At 43.8% G+C, this 24,189-nt stretch overlaps 1 pseudogene; it reads right to left on the reverse strand.

Moving 5' to 3' along the window:
- Nucleotides 1-8,675: 8,675 nt before the first annotated feature.
- Nucleotides 8,676-10,081, reverse strand: LOC123450486 (annotated as a pseudogene).
- Between the last annotated feature and the right edge of the window lie 14,108 nt (nt 10,082-24,189).

Here is a 24,189-nt window from a genome sequence, read left to right on the forward strand (position 1 = left end):
TCTTCTCACCTTGTCTGCATGCCACAAGGCCCTTCTCAAGTTTCTCCTTTAACTTGGCATTTTCCTCCATAAGATGAACATGCTCACAACAAGGGTTAGTTGCACAAGTATTATCAATTAACACAAAGGGAGGACAAGTAGAGATCTCCTTGGTAAGCTTTGCTTGGAGTTGATTATGAGACTCTTTCAGAGAGAAATGAACACCTTTCAAGGCTTTGTGGGCCTTGTCAAGTATGTCAAACTCTTCTTTGAGTCTGTCACGACCAACTTCAAGAGCATACTTTTCAGATTTAAGCATGCGAGTAAGAACAACATCATGATCTAGTTTCTTTTGCATTTTAGCGCAGTCATCGTTATATGACTCCTCAAGAGCCAAACGAAGAGTGCGCTCTTCTTCTAGAGCACTAGATAATTCGGCAATTTCATCGGCATAGTCACGGCTATGTCCCTGTAGCTCGGAGATAGTATCCTCATGAGACTCAATGAGGTCAGTGGCCTCACCCAATTGTTCCAAGAGAGCAACAAAGTGCTTCTTGGGTTCTCCCTTAATAGTGCATAGAAACTTATCAAGATCATGCTCATTAAGCTCTCCAACATCACTACCTTCTACACAATTTAACAATGAAGGAGCAGAAGCAATGTTGGTCTTAATGATGGGAGTTACCTGATTGGTACCTTTTGCCATGAGGCACTTGGTGATGTGGTTCTCGTTGGGGGCGTTGAAGAGAGACACCTTCTGGGAAGAGGTAGTGGCGATAGCAACAGTTGTCGTTGCCACTGTATCATCCTCATCGCCATCATCATCAGAAGGATACTCCTCCAGGGCCACCATCCCTTTTGGGTGAGGTTTCTTCACAAAGTTGTTCTTGATTGGAAATGATTTGGTTTTGTCTTTGCGAATTAGCTTGCCTCCGTTGTCTTCCCTCTTCTCATAGGGACATTCTGCCACGAAGTGACTCACGTTGCCACAGTTATAACATGTCCTCACTCGTTGTTTGGGTTTGAATCCACTCGAGTTGTTCTTGTTGAAGGTGGGTCTTGAGTTCCTTTTATTTCCCCAGAATTGCCTTGATGCAAGAGCCATGTGCTCGTGATAAGCATACCTTGTGTCTTCAGGGCAGCTCTCCTCTTCCTCCTCCTCTTCTTCTTCTTCAAGCATTTCTCTTGCTTTCAACGCAAGGTTGGGTGAAGTGGTTTTTGATCGGACACGAGCAAGTGCATTGTCGGCTGTTTCGTTCATGATTGACATTGCAATGAACTCATCCAACACTTCACTGGAAGACAAGGAGTGGAAGTCTGGCCGCTGACAAATGACAGATGACATGGCTTTATTGAAAGGCATGATGGCTTTGAGAAACTTACGCTTGACGCATGTATCATCCACATCCTTACTCCCATGATCCTTTAGTGCCACAGCTATAGCAGTCACCCTCCGATAGAGATCACGAGGGTCCTCGTCTTCCTTCATCACAAACTCATCGGCCTTATCAAGTATCACTTCATAGTTGGATCATTGAATACTTGAGCTTCCCTTGTACAGTACCATAATATGCTCCCAACAATCCTTGGCCATTGTGAAGGGACGCAAGTGGGGAAGATCTTCAGGTGGTACAGCAGACTGGAGAATAAACAACGCAGAGTGATTATATTGATTGCCTGCATCTTCTCTTGGAGTGAGGTTGCTTGGGTCATGGGGATAATATCCTTGCTCGATAATTCTCCACAAGTTTGTTGAGCTGTGATTCAAATGAGACTTAATAGAAAACACCCAGTTAGCAAAGTCACCTTTCACAAGTTTAGGAGGAGGACCAACAGGATTAAGACGAGGTGCGAGAACGGATCCTCCATATGTCATGGGAGGTGGAACCGAAGCATATGTTCCAGTCCCATCCTTTTCGTGAGGTGAAGCAGGTTGCATACCTTTAGCCGCTTCCTTAGAGGAGTTGGCCTCCGAATCGGAAATGGTGGGTTTAACCACTAAAGCCGGTTCGGGTGAACTTTTAAGACCCTCAATTAATTCTTTAAGCATGGTTTTGACTTCGCTCGTCAAGGACGTCTTGAGGGCGGCCATAGACGTATTCAAGTCATCCCTTGTGACCGAAGTCAAGTCCATGTCCTCGGGTTTCCCACGGTTAACTTCCTCTCCGCCTTCCATACTCTTCGGGTGGTTAAACCGTTAATAAAGAGACGTGGCTCTGATACCAATTGAAAGGATCGATATGGTTGGCTAGAGGGGGGGGGTGAATAGACAACGACCAATTTTTAATTAATCTTAACAATTTAAGGTAAACACTATACGGGTTCACAAATAATATGACAAAGAGGTGAACCCTATAGAAGCTAACAACTAGAGCTATTAAGACAAGTAAGATATAGTCACAAGCATAAGCAAATACAAAGTAAAGGTTAGAGATAACCACAAGTGGAACCGATGGAGACGAGGATGTGTTACCGAAGTTCCTTCCCTTTGACAGGAAGTACGTCTCCGTTGGAGCAGTGTGGAGGCACCATGCTCCCCAAAAAGCCACTAAGACCACCGTATTCTCCTCACGCCCTCGCACGATGCAAGGTACCGTGATTCCACTATAGGTGCCCTTGAAGGCGGCGACCGAACCTTTACAAACAAGGTTGGGGCAACTCCACACAAAGCTTGGAGGCTCCCAACTAAACCACGAAGCTTCACCACAATGGAATATGGCTTCGAGGTGACCTCAACCGTCTAGGATGCTCAAACACCCAAGAGTAACAAGATCCACAAGGGATTGGTGGGGGAATCAACTATTCTCTTGGTGGAAGTGTGGGTCTAGGCCTTCTCAACCAATCCCTAAAGAATCAACAAGTTTGATTGGCTAGGGAGAGAGATCGGGCACTTTAGAGCTTGTGGAGCAACAATGGAGCTTAGAGAGGTAAGAGATAGGGTTCCTCAGCTAGAAGAACCATTTATATAGTGGGGGGGGGGAATCAGACCGTTTTCCCACTCTCTGCCCGAGAACCAGCGGTACTACCGCTGTGCCGGAGCAGTACTACCACTGCCTGGCGGTACTACCGCTGACACCAGCGGTACTACCGCTGAGCCTCCAGCGGTACTACCGCTGACACCAGCGATACTACCGCCTGCCCCTTGGTAGTGCACAAGCACTACTACCACCGGGAAAGTCTTCGCAAAAGGGTCCGTCCACAAACTACCGCTAGGTAGGTGGAACAAAAACACCTGGAGCGGTACTACCGCTGACCAGGGGCGGTACTACCGCTAGCTGCAGCGGTACTACCGCTGGCAGTCCAGCAGTACTACCACTGGAACTAGCGGTACTACCGCTGAGGACCATTTTGCAGAGATAAACGAGACGAAAAGGCAAGGGCCGCTCCAAAAGATAAGGACAGGGAGAATGAAGTGTGCGTGTGTAAAGATAGATTCCACCCAAACCTTTCCACTACGGTCCCCTCTTAATAGTACGACTTTCCTATGACTCAAATAAAGAGAATCGTAGAGAGCGTCGTGCTTCCGTTCCAGAAGAGAGGAGACGTGTCGTCTTGTGCCGTTGACGAGTGTTATCTGAAACTTTGACACACATGGTTAGTCCTGTACGGTACTGTCATCGATCACCAAAATTACTTAGGCATAAACTATGCCCCAATAGCACTAGAGCAAAAGTAATTGGAGGAGTCGGGGAGTTACATACGAAGGAGCAATCCCCCAAAATAGTTTCACAAATGGAGTTTTCAGCAAAGAGATCAAAATCAATGGGATTGAGAGCGAGAACATGAGAGAGAGGGCTACATGGATTTTTCTGGAGGTGAGTGGTGAAGTGGGATGAAGGAATAAGTGAAGGGATGCCCGAGGGGCCCACTAGAAACCTGGTCGTGCTTGGGGGGCTGGGCGCCCTGGTGTCTAGTGGCCACCCGAGCACCCCTCTATAGTGTTTTTATTGCCATAAATTCTCAAATATTCAGAAAAAATCATGGACAAAATTCAGGTCATTTAGAGAACTTTTATTTTTAGGCACTTTTTTATTGGATAAAAAAATCTTAAACCAGGATAATCATGAATCTTATTGTAATTAACTAAAATTAAATGAAAAGTAGAAGTGGGTACACACAGTTGTGCCTACTGAATTCATCAACCTCACGCATCTTGAAAATGATTCATTAATAAGGTTCATCAAGTCTTATTAACAACCACTTCCAATTAGCATGATCTAGAAGAATTTTCATAAAACACTAAGTTACCTCCATGGGATGTGCATATCCGAACAATAAGTATCTCATATTTATTTTTGGCTATAGGTAGAGGTAGTTGAAAACTTTCATTAATGGTGGTCGAAAAAATTTCAATAGCATTAACACCCATTCACTTGAAATTGTTTCCTCGGAAAATGCATCATATGTTCTTTACCATTGACATGAAAAGTGACTTTGCTTTTGTTGCAATCAATAACAGCCACTGCAATATTCAAGAAAGGTCTACCAAGGATAATTGACATGTTGTCATCCTCGGGCAAATCAAGTACAACAAAGTCTATGAAGATAGTAACATTTACAACAACAACGGGTACATCCTCACAAATATCGATATGTATGGTTGTTGATTTTTTAGTCATTTGCAACGAAGTTTCAGTAGGTGTGAGTTTATTCAAATCAAGTCTTGTGTAAAGAGAAAGGCATAACAGTAACACCATCTCCTAAATCCCATAAGGTAGTTTTCACGTAGTTATTTTTTATGGAACATGGTATAGTTGGTATTCCTGGATCTCCTAGTTTTTTAGGTACTACATCCTTAAAGGTATAATTATTAAGCATGTTAGAGATTTCAGCTTGAAGTATTTTTATTTTACTAGTGACGATGTCTTTCATGTACTTAGCATAAGGGGCCATCTTCAAAATATAAGTTAAACGAGTATGCAAAAATACGCGCCTAAGCATTTCAACAAATCGTTCAAATTCTTCATCATCTTTTTTCTTCATTGGTTTAGGATGATAAGGCATGGGTTTTTGAACCCATGGCTCTCTTTATTTTCCATTCTTTCTCGCAACAAAATCTCTTTTATCATAACGTTTGTTCTTAGGTTGTGGGTTATCAAGATCAACAGCAGGTTCTATCTCTATATGGTACTTTATCATTGTCATGGTGAGTATCTACATAAGCATCATCATTATGATTTTCATTATCACTAGGTGAATGCTCACTACCAGATTGAGTTTCAGCATCAGAGATAGATATATCATTAGCATTAGGAGAAGGTTTCTCTACTTGAGGTTCACTAGAAGTATGCATGGTCCTATCATTTTTCATTTTCTCTTTCTTCCTAGAAGTATTATGTTCATCAATATTAATTATTTGTGAATCTTGTTCAGTTCTTTTAGGATGACCTTCTAGATATAGTGGATCTTGATTCATTGTTCCTCCTCTAGTCATTACTCTAACATCATGATAATTCATATTATTAGTCATTTCATGAAGTAACTCACTTTGAGATTTAGAAACTTGTTCTAGTTGGGTTTTAACCATAGAAGCATGTTTTACTACAACCGTTACATCATTGGTGATTCTAAATAACAAGTCACTTAAGCGAGCAATCATATCACAGTTTTGTTTCAATTGTTTCATAGCATAGGAGTTGAAATGTTATTTCTTTATAATATAATTTTGAAACTCATGTAAGCGTTGACTAGGATGTTTATTGTAAGGGATGTCGCCTTCATCAAACATTAAAAGAGAATTTACCTCCACCACATTTGGTGGGGTTTGGAGACCACATTACAAGGAATATGCTAATACATGACGCTATTTTTTCGTCGCTACATCGTCACGGTTTTTAATTTACGACGATCTCATGACGAAAAACCAAGCGTCGAAAACGGAGCGTCACAAATGAACAGGAGCGACATTTTGATCAAAATCGTCGTAACTTTTACGATGATTCCTGGATCCTCGTAACCTTTACGACGATCCTAAATCGTCGTTGGCAATCAAACTCAGTCCTACGTGGCAGGCCTACGTGGCAAAATTACGACGAAATCAAAACGTCATGGCTGAAATCAGCCCAACCCATTTCAATTGATCACATGGGCTGGTTTTATTTTTTTGGGCTTTTTCTTATTGGGCTTCTTTTTGGGCCTTAGCCTATTTACAGCCACTTTAGTATTTTTTTTGAATTTTTTTGTCATTATAATTTGGGCCCTGGCCTTTTAGTGCCCAAGTAAATTTGGTCCAGTTCAGTTTTGGTCTTTTTTTATTTTTGGTTTCATTTTATTTGTTGGGCCTTTTCAGCCCAATTATTTGTCCAATATTAAATCCAACAATATTTCATATTCAAATCAAGAAAATCCAAGTCAAATTAAAATCATCCATCATATAACATCACATAATACATCTCCCAGGTTTACATAACACAATAACTCATATCTTGAATACATTTCCTTACACAGGAATATAGCAAGAACAAATAGAATTGCATAATAGAACAATAACATATCTGCACAATAGAATGGCACATCAGCACCCAGGCCTTCTCCTTGCCACTCAGGCACTTCTGCAACTTCTCCCAGGCAAAGCTGCTCCAACCTAGCCCCAGCACAAGGTGCACCAGCCCAGAGGCAGTCGCATAGGCATGTCCCTTCTCCTACAAATGCAATTCAGAAGCACACTCTTAGGAACTTTTCTGAAAATAAATAGTTAACTGAAAATAGCAGTAAAATACAGTAGCAGTAAACATGATCAATGTGTTACAATGCCACGAGGAGCAAAACATTAAGAATGATGAGTGCATAATATACTAGTTATTTTTTCAAGTAGCAGGTTTATGGATTGCATTTCTGGGAAAAGCATGAAAGGTCAGTAGATGAGCTGCCAGGTTCAGGAACCTGGTGGTAATTCAGTTGTTGGTTTACTAAAGCTTATATATTTTCCAAGTAGAAGGGTCGTTGTTCTTCTGCAGTTTTGCTAATGCGTTCAGTTAGTTATGTGACTGTCACACGGGACAAGAGGAACCCACACCCAAAATTCTTAAATTATAGTTCCTCAAAATGAGAATAACATAGTATCTACTACATGTAGAATGAACAAAATAGTTTTGACTCTATGACAATTCATGGCTGCCTTTGGAATGACCCAGATGGCACCCAGAGCCACTGTAGCTGCGAATCCAAGCACTGTAGGCCGCTAGATGGAAGCCAGTGAATGGCCGGATAGTATTTCAATGTCTGATTCAAACTGATATGCTATATAGTGATACACTATATAGTAGTATAGAAAAACATACTACTGTACACTAGAACAAAAAGGATGCTCGTAATCAGACAAGAAGCTCATCCCATAACTAACTGAATCAAGCTCTTCAGATTGGCTTTACTCTCATCTAATGGATGGATTCGTATACACCAACACCATTAGGTTTCCGCAATTATTCTACTCATTCTAATCACTGAAAAAATCATGAATTTTTACAACACTTACTAGAATATGGGATCTGTCATCAGCAAAAGAGAGAGATCCATGTTCCGGGGAGGAGAAGAAAGACCTTGTCGCTCTCGAGGTGAGAGGGGGGGGGGTGCAGCTAATGTGGAGCTGGAGGTCCATGGTGTATTGGACCATGGAGCCGGACAACCGGTGGTCCTTCTTCGCCACCTCGTCAGGTCTGCAAAATCTTCAACTGGTTCTATATTTTTGACATTTTGTAAAATGCAGAACTAAGTCTGTTGAGTTTAGATGTTGACGGGTGATTTTTGAAACAAATACTTGGCAGTAAGCACTCCAAAATTTCTCTTAAGCATACACTACTTGGACCTTATTATACGGTCTAGATTCAGTCAAATAATTAAATCATCATATGCTTGTTTGTTCCAGGGCCAGAAAACTTATACTGATATGCACAAGAAAGCACATGAAAACAGACACCAACTCTTGTCTACAGTTTCACAAACAAATTAGAAAAGATAAATCAGATCTGGTCCATCGTTTTTGTTTCAAGAGTTATGTGTTGGTTTTCTAATTTTTCCTAGAACACGTGTAATGCTGAATTAAGGACTTACTGCACTACTACACCTAAGCCATATGAACTTCAGTATGGTGAATTAAATGTATGTCTGTAGTCAAGCATAGCAGACTGTAAACTTTCCGTTCGCTTTCTATGATAACATTGGTTGCATTCTGTGGGACAATCGACTTCATGGTCTTGGTTTCTTTGACTGGTAGGTAGCATGTGTAATATCTCCCCTCATGGTCATTCATTGGTTCAGACTCCTGGCCATTCTCCTGTAGAAGAACGGTAAGTATCTTTCGTTAACAGTTACAATTAGCTCGAGCAAGTAGGTTTGTCGAACAGCAACCTCTGCAGCAAGGACTTTAGGTAAAAGAAAGACCCAAATTTAGGATTTCTAACGACAAGACAATGGCATGGGATACACATGACTTAGTAGAAACATGTGAATACAATAACATATTCCCCTGTTTGAGAAACAGAGGATATGTAGTTCCTCTTGCCATTCCCCACTCTTTTGGGATCTTAGCTAGTTACATACATTTAACATGTCATGGACTGATTATTATTTCTTGGTAGTATATCATCTTATTTGGCTTGAATTCTTACTAGCTAAACCCAGGAATTCAGAACAGACGAAAAACACATGTTTTCGTGCAGCTGGAAGAACAGAATGAGGACTCGTCAGGAGTCAACTACTCACTCACCGGGTGGTATGGCAAATCGACGGGGTGGTACTCCACGTGGTACCTCGGCACACGCGAGTTCTTCCCGAACGACACACCTGAAAAATCACCAACAATTCAGGGCGCAGCCCTCATCTTATTCCTGTACCTTGGGATGAGATCTTGGGATGAGATCGAGATACCTCGTTAGAGCAAAAGCATCGATAAACAGCACCACTCCATTAGCTTCTGGGCATGCTCTTTGTACACAGCATTGCGATCCGACTGGTGGTAAGGGCCGAAGTCGCCATCAATGTACGGGCCTAAACAGGTACAAATATGAGCACACCATTTTGCAGGTAACAGATTATACTCTGCTACTCTAGTGATTAACTACTCCAATTCAGCTGAATAAGCAAACACAATCCAGAGTAGGAGTTTGTTCTTAAACTCTAGTCATCAGGTATCCCTCGGTCACCTCAGAAGAACCCTGCCAGGGTGAAATGTGGGTGATGGTAAATACCTTCGTCCTAGTCGAGGCCGAGCCACGAGAGGTCGGTGAGGACGGCCTCCTCAGACTTCTTGGTGGAGCGCTCGAGGTCGGTGTCCTCGACGCGGAGGACAAACTTGCGGGCGAAGAGGTAGTTGAAGAGCACCGTGCGGGCGCCGCCGGTTGGCGACGGCGCGAAGCGGACGCGGACGGGGTCTCCACTGCCGCTGTCCGCAGAGGCGCGGGCGCCGCCCCCAGCGTCCGCCGCTCGTACCCGGCCTCCTGACCTTTAGATATATGTATATTGTATTATTAGATATAAGACATGACACGGAATTTTTTTAAAGATGTACAGTACTTAAGCTTTATGAAGTAATTTCTTATTGATTGTAACTTGTAAGACAAGGAACACACCAGTGCCATATTATGAGATAAAGCTGTCCGCGCACACTGCTCATCTTTGAAGACGATGTAGGCATGCACGCTGCAAAAGGATATAAGAAGATAAGAGTTTGAAAAGCAACAGGCATACAATATGTTTGTGGCACAAAACAGCTAAACAATTCCTTGTGTTCCATCATCGTCTTACAAGACTGTGGTCTATTAATTTGGACATATATCAAGTTACGGTACTATTTATACCAAGAACACGAAAGCTATGAAAACACATACAAATTCTGTGTAGGATGTGCCTTTCTGGTGTCACTGTGCTAGATATTTATGCGCCAGCTCAGTACCATATAGCATAAGCATCATAACAGCACAGAGGGACTAAACTAAATTGGATACGGCGATTGCCTGGAGCTCTTTATGGGCATAGAAGGCTTCCATTCCTAACTTGTAGCTACTTCCAAAGGCTGTGTGTGATATGATATCTGATGTCACCTCCTGGACAGATTTGTCGAACACACCGAACGTGCTTTGGTGCAAGACACCATCGTTTTCGTCATCGCCTAACATTCAAGGTGAAAACAATATGTGTACTAAGTGCATACAAAATTAAACCATGTATATGTTGTATTTTCATTCACTGATGATTTGGTTCTTTTTTGAACAGGTCACTGATTTGACACTCTGTATATGATCGTTATTCTTCTCACTTAAAACTAGTACAAGGCGAGCAAGTATCCATATTAAAATTCAGCTCGCTGTTCACGGAGATGGTGCCAAACCTGTGAGGAAATTTAGGAACTGTGTGGTGCTTAAATGGAATGGATCAGGGACCAAATCCAGGAATGCTGAGAGAGACTGCAGCTGTGACGTGTGGAAAGATGTCCCTGAAGATGCAAAAATACAGATTGGTTTGTAAGAAGTTACTATCACCAAAAGAAAGAACAGAGCAATGCAGTAACCATGGTTGATGGAAGAAACACTTGGTTTGACTAGGACGAGGACCAAATCGACGTCTCGGTTCCGTGCTGCCACAGCGAGAGCAATGCACACTCCGATGGATTCGCCAACAAGATAGACTGCTCTGTCCGGTGCCCGTGACCTCTCTAATCTCACTGTCCTCTCTACGTACTCAACAAGACCTGCATTCATCACCCAAGTTCCATCCAGATTTTGCTTATCAGCAATGCCCCGGGATATGTGGCAATAGTCAAACTGGGATACTCCAAGATGAACGTTTTCTTTAAGAATGCGACATGTCATTTGTGTACTTCAGTTCTGAAAATCCACATGAGAAACACGCACCTTGGAAGGTGGTAAGGTCTTGGATGGGTTTATGCAAGCACCAATGGTCGAACATTCTCCAGAGTGGAAAGAGTCATTATCTGCGGTGGTGAGAAAACAAAAATACTACTAATATTGGATTCCTTGTGAGAGCATTTTTACTTTGCTTCAGACACGGTAAATAAAAGCGAGATAGTAGTAGTAGTACTACTAGCAGCAGCAGAGCGAGGATGGCTTTATTCATGGGCAGATAGGTAATTTCAAAGCTAAAGCAAATATTTTCCCGATCGTCCAAGGCACCAAGCTAAGAGTAAATCGAACTGGGTAATGGAGGAGGAGGGGCAGGGGCAGTGAAATTACCGTTCGTTGGCGCTGAGCGGCGCGCCAAAGAAGAAGGCGACAGAGAGGAGCCACAAGTCAGAGTGGACGGCGACGAGGGAGAGCCAGTCGCGGCGGTTCATGCTATTGCGGGCAAAATTGATGTAGAGGGCCGGCTCTGGCAGCTCGAGCAGCACCTCCTCCGCCGGCAGCGACACCTCCCAGGTCCCGTCGGGGTGGCCGTAGAGGCAGAGGTTCTCCTTATCTGCGGGCAGAGAGAGACAAAACCCAGGCCGATCCAGTCAATCCCCGTCCGTCCGGATCCCACCGCCCGGCGGCGGCAACCATATCCATCCAATCTGGGGGGCAACTCACCTGGGTCGCAGCTGTCAAAGAAGTCGTCGACATCTGCACGGCGGCACGAGGTGCAGGAGAGATGCGCGGTGTTAGATCTGCGGCGGCGCTCGCGGGTGGCCCTTCAGCGCGGTGCTACGAGAGGGGCGAAGGAGATGAGGGGAGGGGGCACGGTCTGTTAGGGATGCATGCCGAAACCCTAGCTAGCCACCTCGCACGCGGGGGGGGGGGGGGGGGGGGGGGGTAGATGCTGGCCGGAAGGGAAGGAGGCATGGAGCGTCGAGAGCTCGGGGGAGTGCTTCCCGTCGTCGTAGCTCGCTAGAATAGGCGGACAAGGCAGGCGGTGGCGGCAAGGGAGAGGAGTTCGTGGGGGAGAGGATAGGTCACGAGACAAGACAAAGAGGGAGGTGGCGTTTGGTGGAGCTAGGTGAGCTCTCTCTCTCACGGGCTCTTTTTCCTCTTCTTTTCTCTAGATGAATGGATGGATGGATGGATGGATATGTGGGTTCGATAGGTGGATGGATGGATATGTGCCACGTCATCGATCCATGGTACAAACGTTTCCACCAATAAAAATCCAGCTCATGTAATTGTGTTTTCCATTTTTTTATAACTTCTAATTTTTTGTACCCTCTTGGATTGACGAATGAGGGAACCGCAGCTTCTTCGGTGATAGATCTGGCGGCTTCTAGCCTCGGCGTCATTTTCATGAGGCAATGATTTGGGTACCCAAAAAATATGAGGGTAATCAAAGAAATAGAAATTGCACTTCCTTCCAAAGTGCTATTCCGAACAAAATAGGAAAATGAGTATTGCTGAATTATTTTTGAACTACGGAAGGAAGGGTTTTCACATATTTTAGGAATATATCATCCAAAGTATTTATGCGAATTTTTTGAGAATTTTTGGAATGACAGAATAGTAGGTTGCTTCACAAACCAGGCGGGTTTGGCGTGTGACATAGAATGGACCCACGAGTGACATGTCAACATAGTTAGAACATGTTACGACATTTTTATAATCATCGTAAAAGTTACGACGATCTCATCTTATGCGGTTACGACGTTTTTGACTCACATCGTCGTAATTTGTATGTAGATTTGATCGCCTCAAACGGTTTACGACAATCTCGGATGAAATCGTCATAGATTTACGACGAATTCATCAACGGCGTCTTAAAAAACATCATGTATGAGCATATTTCTTGTAGTGCCATGTGTTTATTTGATAGGTGGTAAATTCTTGACCTCTTTAGCTTTAATGCCATTGTACTTCATACATTTGTTTTCCTCTCACATAGTTTCACGACTAAGGAATAAGATACCTCTCTTCTTTGGAGTAGGCTTAGGAAGTGGTTCAGGAAGTGTGCATTCACCAAAATTCTTTAATATATTAGTCAAGACTTGATCAGCTTGTTCGACAGTTCATTCCCCAAAAACACAAGCAGCACAACTCTCCAGGTGGTCCCTAGAAGCTTCGGTTAGTCCATTATAAAATATATCAAGTATTTCATTTTTCTTAAGAGGATGATCAGGCGAAGCATTCAGTAATTGGAGAAGCCTCCCCCAAGCTTGTGGGAGACCCTCTTCTTCAATTTGCACATAGTTAAATGTTTCCTATAAGGCTTCTTGTTTATTATGAGAAGGAAAACATTTTTCATAGAACTAGAAATCATATCATGGGGACTACGCACACAACCAGGAGCAAGAGTATTGTATCAAATCTTAGTATCACCCTTTAATGAGAACGTAAATAATTTGAGGATATAGTAGTAGATAATTTTCTCACCATTAGTAAATAGGGTGGCTATATCATTTAGCTTTCTGAGATGTGCCACAACGGTTTCATTTTCGTAGCCATGAAAAGGATGAGATTCAACCAAAGTAATTATCTCTTGGTCAACACAGAATTCATAATACTTATCGGTAACAAAGATAGGTGAAGTAGAAAACTTAGGATCATATTTCATTCTAGCATTCAAGGATTTTCTTTCAATATTCATAGTAGTTTCTTAAGATCTTCTCTATCCCCGCAAGCAATAAAGTCTCTTGCAATTTACTCATCCATAACATAACCTTCAGATACTTTCAGTAGCAAAGACTTTATCAGTTTCAATAGTATCATCAATTTCAGCATGCTCAGTTACTTTAGCTCTAGCAAGTTGTTCATCAAGAAATTCACCTAATGTCATAGTATCATCAACCAAGGTACTAGCATCATCATAAGCATCATTGAAAACGAAGGTAGCATCATCAATTATTTGCGACATATCAGTATTAATAGCATGTGGTGGTGGTGTTGCAATTCTGTCATATCCCTGGATCCCTAACCAGGGTTTAGTATTTTTGCTCATGTTTTCTTCCATTGCATTCAAGAATTTGAAACAAACTCCAAAGAAGTGGTGAAACTCAAACCAAAAACCCTAGCCACTTCTTATTCAAAGGAAATTCAAATCTTGCCAAAATCAATGAACCCAAAATGGCCTTCTTAAAAGTTCAATATTTCTGATAAATATTGAAAACAATTTATCAGGGGAGAAAAATATTTTCAAAACACCCTTGGCATTTATTTTTAATTCAGAAAGCCCCTGAATTCAAACTTAAATTTGAATTCAAATATTTTCAAGTTTCAAAAATGTTGCAAACCTCAGGAGTAGTTGGGAATATTCCAACTAACACTCAGGGCTATTCAAACTAATTTTTGAATTGCTTTTTGAAGCCAAAATAAATAGAAAAAAATCATCAAATAAAATCGAAAACATAAATAGAAGAACAATAAAAAAAACCTAAGCTACGCCGAGCAACAAGCCAAGCAACCATTTTGATCATCCCGATAAATCCCATGTTCTCGCTCCTGCTCTTATTTCTTGCATTAGGACAAATGCTTTCACTGCTTTTACCACGTTTGTTGAACCCACTTCCTTTGCATGACCTGTCTTTGTCACAGTAAATAGCTGAACCTTGCAACCTAGCATACTTGGTAGATGCTTGAGCCATGATGTGCCTTATCCTGCTATGCATGCTATGCTTAGAGTTGTGTATGGTGTCTCATCTGGGTGATGAACAGAATTGTGAGAATGTGTTCAGTAAGTAAAGGTTTTGTGTTGAACCTGATTTGGTAAAGGTACCGGTGAAAGGCTATGTAGGAGTACATGGCGGGTTGTTTCATTGGAACCGTCCTTAGGAACTGAGTTTCGTGTATTTAATCCAAGACGAGATACTACCACATGTTGGGCCCTGAAATATGACCCCGCTCGACTTATTAATCGCTTAGTACTTGGTCCAGGAGTTTTAAGTAGTTTCTGGTGTTTATAGTGCTGGAGGCCGTGCGTAGCGCTGACCTTAGAGGTGGGCTATGATGCGGTAGGCAGTGGCACGGTGTACCAAGTGGCACTCGGATGGTGGGCTTGGGAACCCTGCGCACATCGTTTGGGGCCATGGCGGAAACCTCGGCCGGACTTCCGTGCGGGTTACCCTGAGATAGGCGATAGACATGGACCAAGTATTAGCGTGGTTAACGGTCGTGGCCGACTCCCTCGCTGGGCTTGCGCTTGAAGGTTGCCGAGGTGCATGACATGCACATGGCGATAAGTGGCGAGAGCGTGTCTGAAGAAGTACACCTCTGCAGGGTTATGATCTATTCGAATAGCCGCGTCCGCGGATATGGACTACTTGGAAACATATGTTGTTCATAGATAACTATAATGGCTACTCATAAAATTGTCAAGATAAGCGTTAGTGTCGTGGACGACATTTCCGTATGGAGACGGAATGATTCCACGATGGAGTATTGTTGTGGTGTTAGTGGACTCGTTTGCGAGAAATCAAAGTTGTCAAAACTATTTAAAAATGCAAGTTGTCTAGCCACGAGTCAAATGCTGGCTTTCTGCATGAAACCCCACAACTCCTCATTGATACATTTCTTGAGTAGATAGTTTATCCTAAAGTCTTGCTGAGTACTTTTGTACTCATGTTTGCTTAATAAATTGTTGCAGAAGTTGTTAATGACCCTAATGGAGGGGTCTACCTAGACATCGACGACGACGAGTAGCTGGTATCCCAGCTACGATCTGGCCCTAGGATGGGTCTGTAGATAGTCAGGCCATGTGCATTTATCTTTCCATCTGTCTGTAGTCAGACAATTTAAATCTTCCGCTGGCTTGTAAGAATTGTGTGTCTGACTTGATGATGATGGGTCGTGAGACTCCTACCTTGTAATATCATGTGTGTGGCTCTTCCGAGCCTTCTAAATAAAGTTTTTATGTTTATGGTTATGTTGTGATGCCATCGATGTATCTATACATATCGGTATGCCATGCGTACGTGTGTTGTACTTGATATGTCTGGGGTTCGAACACCTAGCCCTAGGCTTTAGTAGCACTCCTTACACGGAAATGCCCCTTTGTGATTCCAACGAGCCATGGTAGTTCGCTACTCCTCCGGACACATGGGTTGACTGGCATGTGGTCTTCTTTGCTGTTGTGTCTGTCCCTTTGGGGAAATGTCACGCGATGTAATGGAGTCCTTGTAGCTTGCTACAACTCATCTACATTCGTTGGTGATCGACACCTGCTTTGTTGGGTCAGGTATGACTGTCCCTGTGTGGAACTGCCGCTTTGGTTTATGACTAGACATGTCAATTCGGGTTCTTTGTCATTGGATTGCTAGCGACACAATTGCATACGTGAGTCAAAAGGCGCAAACGGTCCCGGCTAAGGTAAGGCTGCAGCCGTGGGAATAACCGTGCGTGAGACCGCAAAGATATGTGATGTGTTACAGGCTGGGTTCCTATGGCTTAGGATCGGGGTCCCGACAGCGTTGGTATGAGAGCCTGACTGACTGTAGGATTACTAAGCCAAACTGGTCGAATGTTGAATGTAGAATTGCTTTAGTTATATATAAGATAATTATTTGTGGAAGGGAACGTAAGATTCTTGTTTCTCTTGTCAAGTTATTCTATTATGGTCATCCTCGTCTTTTCTGCGGGGATTAAGGACTAGGTTACTTACTTTCTCTTAGGCTCGTGTTTCTGATCGGTAGATTACAGGACAACGGGTCGAGAGTTATTTCGGGTTTCTTTTATCCCTAGGAAAAGGAAGTAAGTTTTGATGATCAGAGAATTGAACTTGATCATTGAGTGGTTACACTATCCTATTTTATGGGTTGTCTCAAAATTGTTTTTGAGCATTTACAGCCGTTATGCTGCCAAATTTTGTCTTTGGAGCTCTAACAGCCTGGTCGTCCTTCTCGTCAGGTGGTTCATCTGACTATGTGCATTGATGTGCCGGGTCATACGACCATGGTAGTCACGATGATGTCAGTGTCCGGTTACTGTTGGTACCCAGAGTACACAGTGGAGGAGCAGTACCGAGATTTTAACTAGAGTCAGTATCTCCGCACTTTTAGGGTATTCCCAGATTACCCTGGAGCTGAGGAACCGATCCATTGGCCTTACGGATTGGGGTTCATTGTTGACATGGCAGTACAAGATGCTGCCTATTCAATGCTGACCATCATGAGGGCTAGACATGCACTGCTGCAGAATTCAGAATTCTGCTATGTTCCTGCCTCTCAGCCAGATGAAGAAGGATAACTCGGTGGGGTCTACTTTGATTCCTCTATGGAGGGTCCGCTGCTGCAGTCCACTCCTGAGATGCTAGAGAATAGAGACAGGGATGCTCGTGCCCTTCGTATGGAGCTCTATGCTACACGTGCCCGTCTATGGACGGCTTTGACGCAGGTGGCACCTGTAGTCCAGATAGGGTATGGAGAAATGGAGATGTTGAACCCTGTTAGGACCCATCTTCCGGCTCATGTTGACTAGCCTGCTATAGGAGGAGTCACCCCTCTTCGGGGACCTCTACTACCACCAGTCAGGGGACCAAGGCCACACCCGTGTCCTTATCGATCCCAGGGGTCTCAAGCTGGAGTATTTCCTGATCCGCAGGTTGAGCTTCCAGGCCATGGAGGCAACCTTTATGAGATATTCTATGACGATGCCTGAACCGAGAGTGGAAGGATGATATGGTAGTAGCTGTACTTTCACAGTCCTGTGTGACTTGTGAAGTATGCTTGTGTCGTGAAATGAATTCCAGAGGCATAGATAAATAATGTATAGGAAGCTTGGAAGCCTCTGATGAGTAGTTTCATGTTTTCAGTAGTTTGCTCTTTGGTTAAGGTTGTACTGAACTATGTAATGGTGTGTATGATAGCAGTTGCTTGTTACCATGCTGTTCAGATATTCATTTCCGCATACCATGTGTCCAGTGCATTCTTAATCCATAGCTAGTATTGATGTTGATATTGGTCTAAGCTGTGAGTTTGTTTGTCAGGATGGTATTCACCAGGTTGAACCGTGTCCCTGCTCATGAGCAAGGCGAGGGTAGTCAAGCGTCGCAGGAGGAACTGCCTCACCTGCCCTCTCTGGCGGAAGTTATGCTTCAGGCAGAGAGAAAGCAAAATACGGCTCGTCAGCCTAGGAATGCTGTTGTGTCCCTCAATGACTTTGTGAAGCTGAATCCTCCAAAGTTCCATCACGCCATCGATCCCCTCGACGCTGATGATTGGTTGTGTAGTATATCACGCAAGATTCGCTCTGTGAATGTTTCTGAGGCCGACAAGGTGTCCTTTGCGGCGTACTTTCTGGAAGGACCCGCCAATTTGTGGTGGGAGATCTTTGAAGCTATGCGTCCTGTTGAACCAGCAGCCACATGGGCAGGCTTTAGTGCAGCCTTTTGTCTGCACCATATTCCAGAGGGCCTGATGGACAGAAAGAGAGAGGAGTTCTATGCATTCACCCAGGGGAAGTTGACCATGGATGCCTATAGCCGCGAGTTCGGTAACCTCGCCCGCTAGGCAACAGAGGAGGTGTCTACTGATGCCAAGAAGCAAGCAAGATTTCGTAAGGGTCTGAGCCCTGAGCTTCGTCGTGATTTGCGCCTCCACGAATGTACAAGCTTCCAAGCCCTGGTCAACAAGGCGATCAGTGCCGAGACTGGTCATACCGACTATGAAGCCACGAAGAAGCATTCAGGTGACTTTAGCTCGTCATCGGGTTCCGCGTTCCCAAAATGCAGGCCGTGGGTTCCAAACAGTTCTTTGCCGCCAAGATACACTCTGAGGCCTTCCTATGTGGCACCTCAGACGAATCAGACCAACCCTCCAGCAAACACCTATGGTCGTCCAGCTAGCAATGCTGCACCACGTGCCAATCAAGTGATTTGTTACAAGTGTGGAGAACCAGGGCACTATTCCCAAGAGTGTCCTCACAATGTGGGTGCCAAGCAACCCGGAAAGTCCGTTGGGCAAGGCAAGTCGGGCAAAGCTTATTATGTGAAGCCAACTCCTGTACGTGGCCATGTGAACTATGTTTCGGCAGAAGAAGCTGCAGAGGATCCCGATGACATACTAGGTACGCTCCTTGTTAATCATCAGCCAGCGTATGTTCTTTTTGACACTGGGTCTTCTCATTCCTTTATTTCACAAAGTTATGCATAGTTGCATAACATGTCTTTCTGTGATATGCCAATCCCATTGGTTGTCCAAACCCTTGGTAGTAAGTGGCAAACCTCTAGGATAACCTATGACAATGAAATTCTGGTAGACACGCTAGTTTTTCTAGCATCATTGATAGCCCTGAAATCTTCGGATATCAAAATCATCTTTGGTATGGACTGGATATCAGCTCACTATGCCAAGATTGATACTCATTCTAAAAATGTTCAGCTTACCCATCCCTCGGGTGAGATAGTCAATGTCTCTACTCGAGTTGCCAAATGCCAACTCTATTCCCTCAATGCCAACCCTCTTCCGGAACTTCAAGACATTCCGGTAGTCCGTGACTTCCCGGATGTTTTTCCACAGGAACTGCGAGGAATTCCACCTGACAGACATGTAGAGTTTGTGATAGATCTTTATCCGGGAACCGTTCCACTAGCCAGAAGACTATATAAGATGGCACCCCTGGACCTAGCCGAACTTAAGAAGCAACTAGATGAGGCCTTGAATAAAGGTTTCATTCGTCCTAGCTCTTCTCCTTGGGCTTGTCAGATCCTCTTCGTCAAGAAGAAAGACGGAACGGATTGGATGGTTGTAGATTACCGACCAGTTAATCTGGTCACCATAAAGAACAAGTATCCGCTCCCCAGGATCAACGATCTATATGATCAGCTCGCTGGATCCTGAGTCTTCTCAAAAATGGATTTGAGGTTGGGATACCATCAAATCAAGATCAAGAACGGGGACATTCCAAAAACGGCTTTTGTCACTCGTTATGGCCAATATGAGTACACCGTCATGTCCTTCGGTTTAACCAATTTCCCAGCCACCTTCTCTCGCTTGATGAATTCGATCTTCACGTAGTATTTGGATAAATTCGTCGTAGTATACCTCGACGATATTCTCATCTACTTGAAGAACGAACAAGAATATGTCGAGCATCTAATGCTGGTATTGATGAAACTTCGAGAGCATCTCCTTTATGCCATGTTTTCAAAATGTGAATTTTGGTTACCAGAAGTGACCTATCTAGGTCACGTAATCTCTAGTAAGGGTATTACTGTCAATCCCGAGAGAGTTCAAGCTGTCCTTGATTGGACTCAACCTAAATCGGTTAAGCAAGTTAGGAGTTTTCTTGGTCTAGCGAGCTACTGTCCCCGCTTTGTCGAGAATTTCTCCAAGGTTGCAAAGCCCCTATCTGAACTCCTCAAGAAAGATAAAAAGTTCGAATGGACACCACAGTGTGAGCATAGTTTTCAGGAACTGAAAAGATGCCATACTACTGCACGTGTGTTGCTACCACCAGATTTCTCTAAGGACTTTGTTATCTACTGCGACGCCTCGCGACAAGGATTAGGTTGCATTATCATGCAAGATCGTTATGTGATTGCATACGCATCTCGAAAGTTGCATCCACATGAGGATAATTATCCCACACATGATCTTGAGCTTGCAGCTGTAGTCCATGCACTCGAAACCTGGCGACATTAACTTCTTGGTAATCGTTGCGAAATTTTCATCGATCACCAAAGTCTGAAATATATCTTCACCCAGCTGGATTTGAATCTCAGGCAAAGATGGTGGGTTGAGTTGATCACAGATTACGACTTAGGGATAACTTACACCCCGGGGAAGGCCAATGTTATGGCTGATGCACTAAGTCGTAAGTCTTATTGTAACACTTTGATGCTACAACGAGGTCAACCACGTCTCTATGAGGAATTTCAGAAGTTAAATCTTCATATTATACCTCAAGGATTCCTTTCTACCCTGGTGGCGAAGCCTACTCTTAAGGATCAAATCATAGCTGGCCAGAAGCGTGATAAGGGTATATCACGGATCAAAGAGAATATTATTAGCGGAAACACTAATGAATTCTCCATGAATGATCAAGGTGTTGTGTTCTTTCAGAGTCGTCTAGTGGTTCCTAAGAATCCACATCTAGGGCAGTTAATCCTTAAGGAAGCTTATTATTCTCCTTTCACCATTCATCCTGGTAGTACTAAGATGTATCAGGACCTACGCCCGAGGTTTTGGTTGACTAGGATGAACAGAGAAATTGTTGAGTTCGTTGCTAACTGCGACGTGTGTCGTCGAGTTAAGGTAGAACATCAAAGGCCTGCTGGCGCCCTTCAACCTTTAGCTATTCCTGAATGGAAATGGGATAAAGTTAGTATGGATTTCATTACCGGATTATCCAAGACGAAGAAAGGAAATAATGCTATCTTTGTGGTCATTGACCGTCTCTCCAAAGTAGCTCATTTCCTTCCAGTTCATGAGAGTATAACAGCTAGCCAGCTAGCAGAGTTATATATCTCCGAGATAGTGTCTCTTCATGGTGTTCCTCTAGAGATTAACTCAGACCGGGGAAGTATCTTTACTTCTCGCTTCTGGGAGAGTTTTCAGAATGCTATGAAGACTCACTTATCTTTTAGTACTACTTTCCATCCTCAATCAAGTGGTCAAGTAGAAAGAGTGAATCAAGTCCTAGAAGATATGCTCCGAGCGTGTGTTATATCGTTCGGTATGAATTGGGAGAAGTGCCTTCCATTCTCCGAATTTGCCTATAACAATAGTTATCAATCAAGCTTGGGCAAAGCTCCTTTTGAAGTTCTCTATGGACGAAGATGTCGAACACCTCTTAATTGGTCAGAAACCGGAGAGAGGCAACTCTTTGGCCCGGATATGATCTAGGATGCAGAAGTGCAGGTTTGCATTATTCGTGAAAAGTTGAAAACAGCCCAGTCTCGTCAAAAGAGCCAATATGATCGTCATCATAAGGCTGTGACCTTTGAAGTTGACGAGAAGGCCTACCTTCGGGTTACACCTTTGAAGGGTACCCATCGATTCGGTATCAAGGGCAAGTTGGCTCCTCGTTACATTGGTCCTTTTCGCATTCTTGCCAAACAAGGAGAAGTTGCCTTCCAGTTGAAACATCCTCCGCATCTTTCCAAGGTTCATGATGTTTTCCACGTCTCGCAACTCAGGCGTTGCTTTTCGGATCCTATCCGTGAAGTGGACCATGAAATGCTTGATCTCCAAGATAACCTTTCCTACCGAGAAAACCCTGTGCGTATTCTTGATCAAGCTGAGCGTACCACTCGACGTCGAAACCTCAAGTTTCTTAAAGTTCAATGGTCAAATCATTCTCAAAAGGAGGCAACATGGGAAAGAGAGGATCCTCTCCGACTTGAGTATCCCGCGCTATTCCCGACGACTTCCAAATCTCGGGATGAGATTCTTTTGAGTGGGGGTGAGTAGTCACATCCCAGGATCCCTAACTAGGGTTTAGTATTTGTGCTCATGTTTCTTCCATTGCATTCAAGAATTTGAAACAAACCCCAAAGAAGTGGTGAAATTCAAACCAAAAACCCTACCCACTTCTTATTCAAAGGAAATTCAAATCTTGCCAAAATCAATGAACCCAAAATGGCCTTCTTAAAAGTTCAATATTTCTAATAAATATTGAAAACAACTTATCAGGGGAGAAAACTATTTTCAAAACACCCTTGGCATTTATTTTTAATTCAGAAAGCCCCTCAATTCAAACTTAAATTTGAATTCAAATATTTTCAAGTTTCAAAAATGTTGCAAACCTCATGAGTAGTTGGGAATATTCCAACTAACACTCAGGGCTATTCAAACTAATTTTTGAATTGCTTTTTGAAGCCAAAATAAATAGAATATAAATCTGAAAATAAAATAGAAAACACAAATAGAAGAAAAAGAAAAAACCCTAAGCTACGTTCACCTGCGAGGCCCAGCCCACCAGGGGCAGGGTCGTCTTCTTCCTCTGCCTTCTGGAAGAGGAGAGATCGACCACGGCGGCCTCCTCCACCTCCTGCCTCGCCGTGGCGTTCTCCGGTGCCCCCAGGACAGCGCGACAACGGGGATGACTTCCCCGAGTGCGTCCCTATCCATCCCCGCTCTCCATTCCTCTCCTCCTCTCGGTTTCGTCCCCTCTCCTCCTATCGCCATTGACAGGAGCTTGAGCTCGAGGAGACCGAGCTCTTTGGCCACAGGGAAGCCCGCCCGAGTGCTCCATCCTCTCTGCAACATCGAGCTCTACGCGCACGTCAACGGAACCGTCCTCCCCGAGCTTTCCAACGCCCCAGTGCCGTCGTCTTCAACCTCCGACCGCCGGCAAGTCGATGGTGGATCGCCGGCTACAACCCCTCCCCGAGAAGTCTGAGCCCAGCTTCGTCTCCACCGTGAGCTGGCGAGCATTTCCCCTTGTTTCCCCTCTCTCCAGCACTCTAGCCACGGGACCGACGTTCCCGGGCTTCAGTAGCCGCCTCGGCTCGTCGCCGGCATGCTCCGGCCAGCCTATAGCCCCTCCTGATGCCCGTAGTGGATGAGGCCGAGCCTGGGGATCATCCCAGTGCTCTCGGCACTCGATTCTGAGCACCACAACAAGATCTGGTGCATCTCCGGCGAAGATCCGCCGCGGATATGGTCGCCGCCGGTCAGTCTCCGGCGGGGGACGACGTGGCCGGCCTAATCCCGGTGGTTTAACGCTAATTAGCCACTGACAATGGGCCCTAGGAGTGGGTCAAACCGACTTAGGGGCTGGTCAGCGCGGGATTAACTCCTGAGACGCTGACCAGTGGCCCCCACCTGTCAGATTTCACCTGACCAGGTCAGTTGACCTGCTGACGCAGTGCTGACATGGTTATGACGCAATAAAGAGATTTTCTGATTTAAAAGAATTCCGGAAAATTCCCAAAACTTCTAAAAACATAGAAAATAATATGTAACTCCAATGAAAATAATTTATATATGAAAAAGGATCAGAAAAATCCAAGGAATCTGATTTTGATATTTTCAAAATGTTTGAAAATGTTAACATCACCAAACAGATTAAATGATGAATAGGATAACCTTATTAAATAATTTAGAGTTGGAATTTGAAATCCATTTGAATTCCACTTCAAATATTATGATCAAACCATGATCAAGCACAACCAGCAGCCCAACATACCATCATCATGCATGCTAAAACAAGATTACCAAAGCATCTGGTCGAATCAATTAAAAGGGTATTTGAAAATACCTTGTTTGAAGTGATATTTGAATCTTGATTCAAATCAACTTCAACTTAAGTAATGGTAGCTACATTAGCCTACCATGTTTCATTTTCATGCCATGCTCATGCATCATCTTGTTGCTTATGATTGTTATTGATTGATATTGGTTTTATCGGTAGGCCCCGCTCC

Source organism: Hordeum vulgare, chromosome 4H (assembly GCF_904849725.1).
Source record: "Hordeum vulgare subsp. vulgare chromosome 4H, MorexV3_pseudomolecules_assembly, whole genome shotgun sequence".
NCBI classification, from domain to species: Eukaryota; Viridiplantae; Streptophyta; class Magnoliopsida; order Poales; family Poaceae; genus Hordeum; species Hordeum vulgare.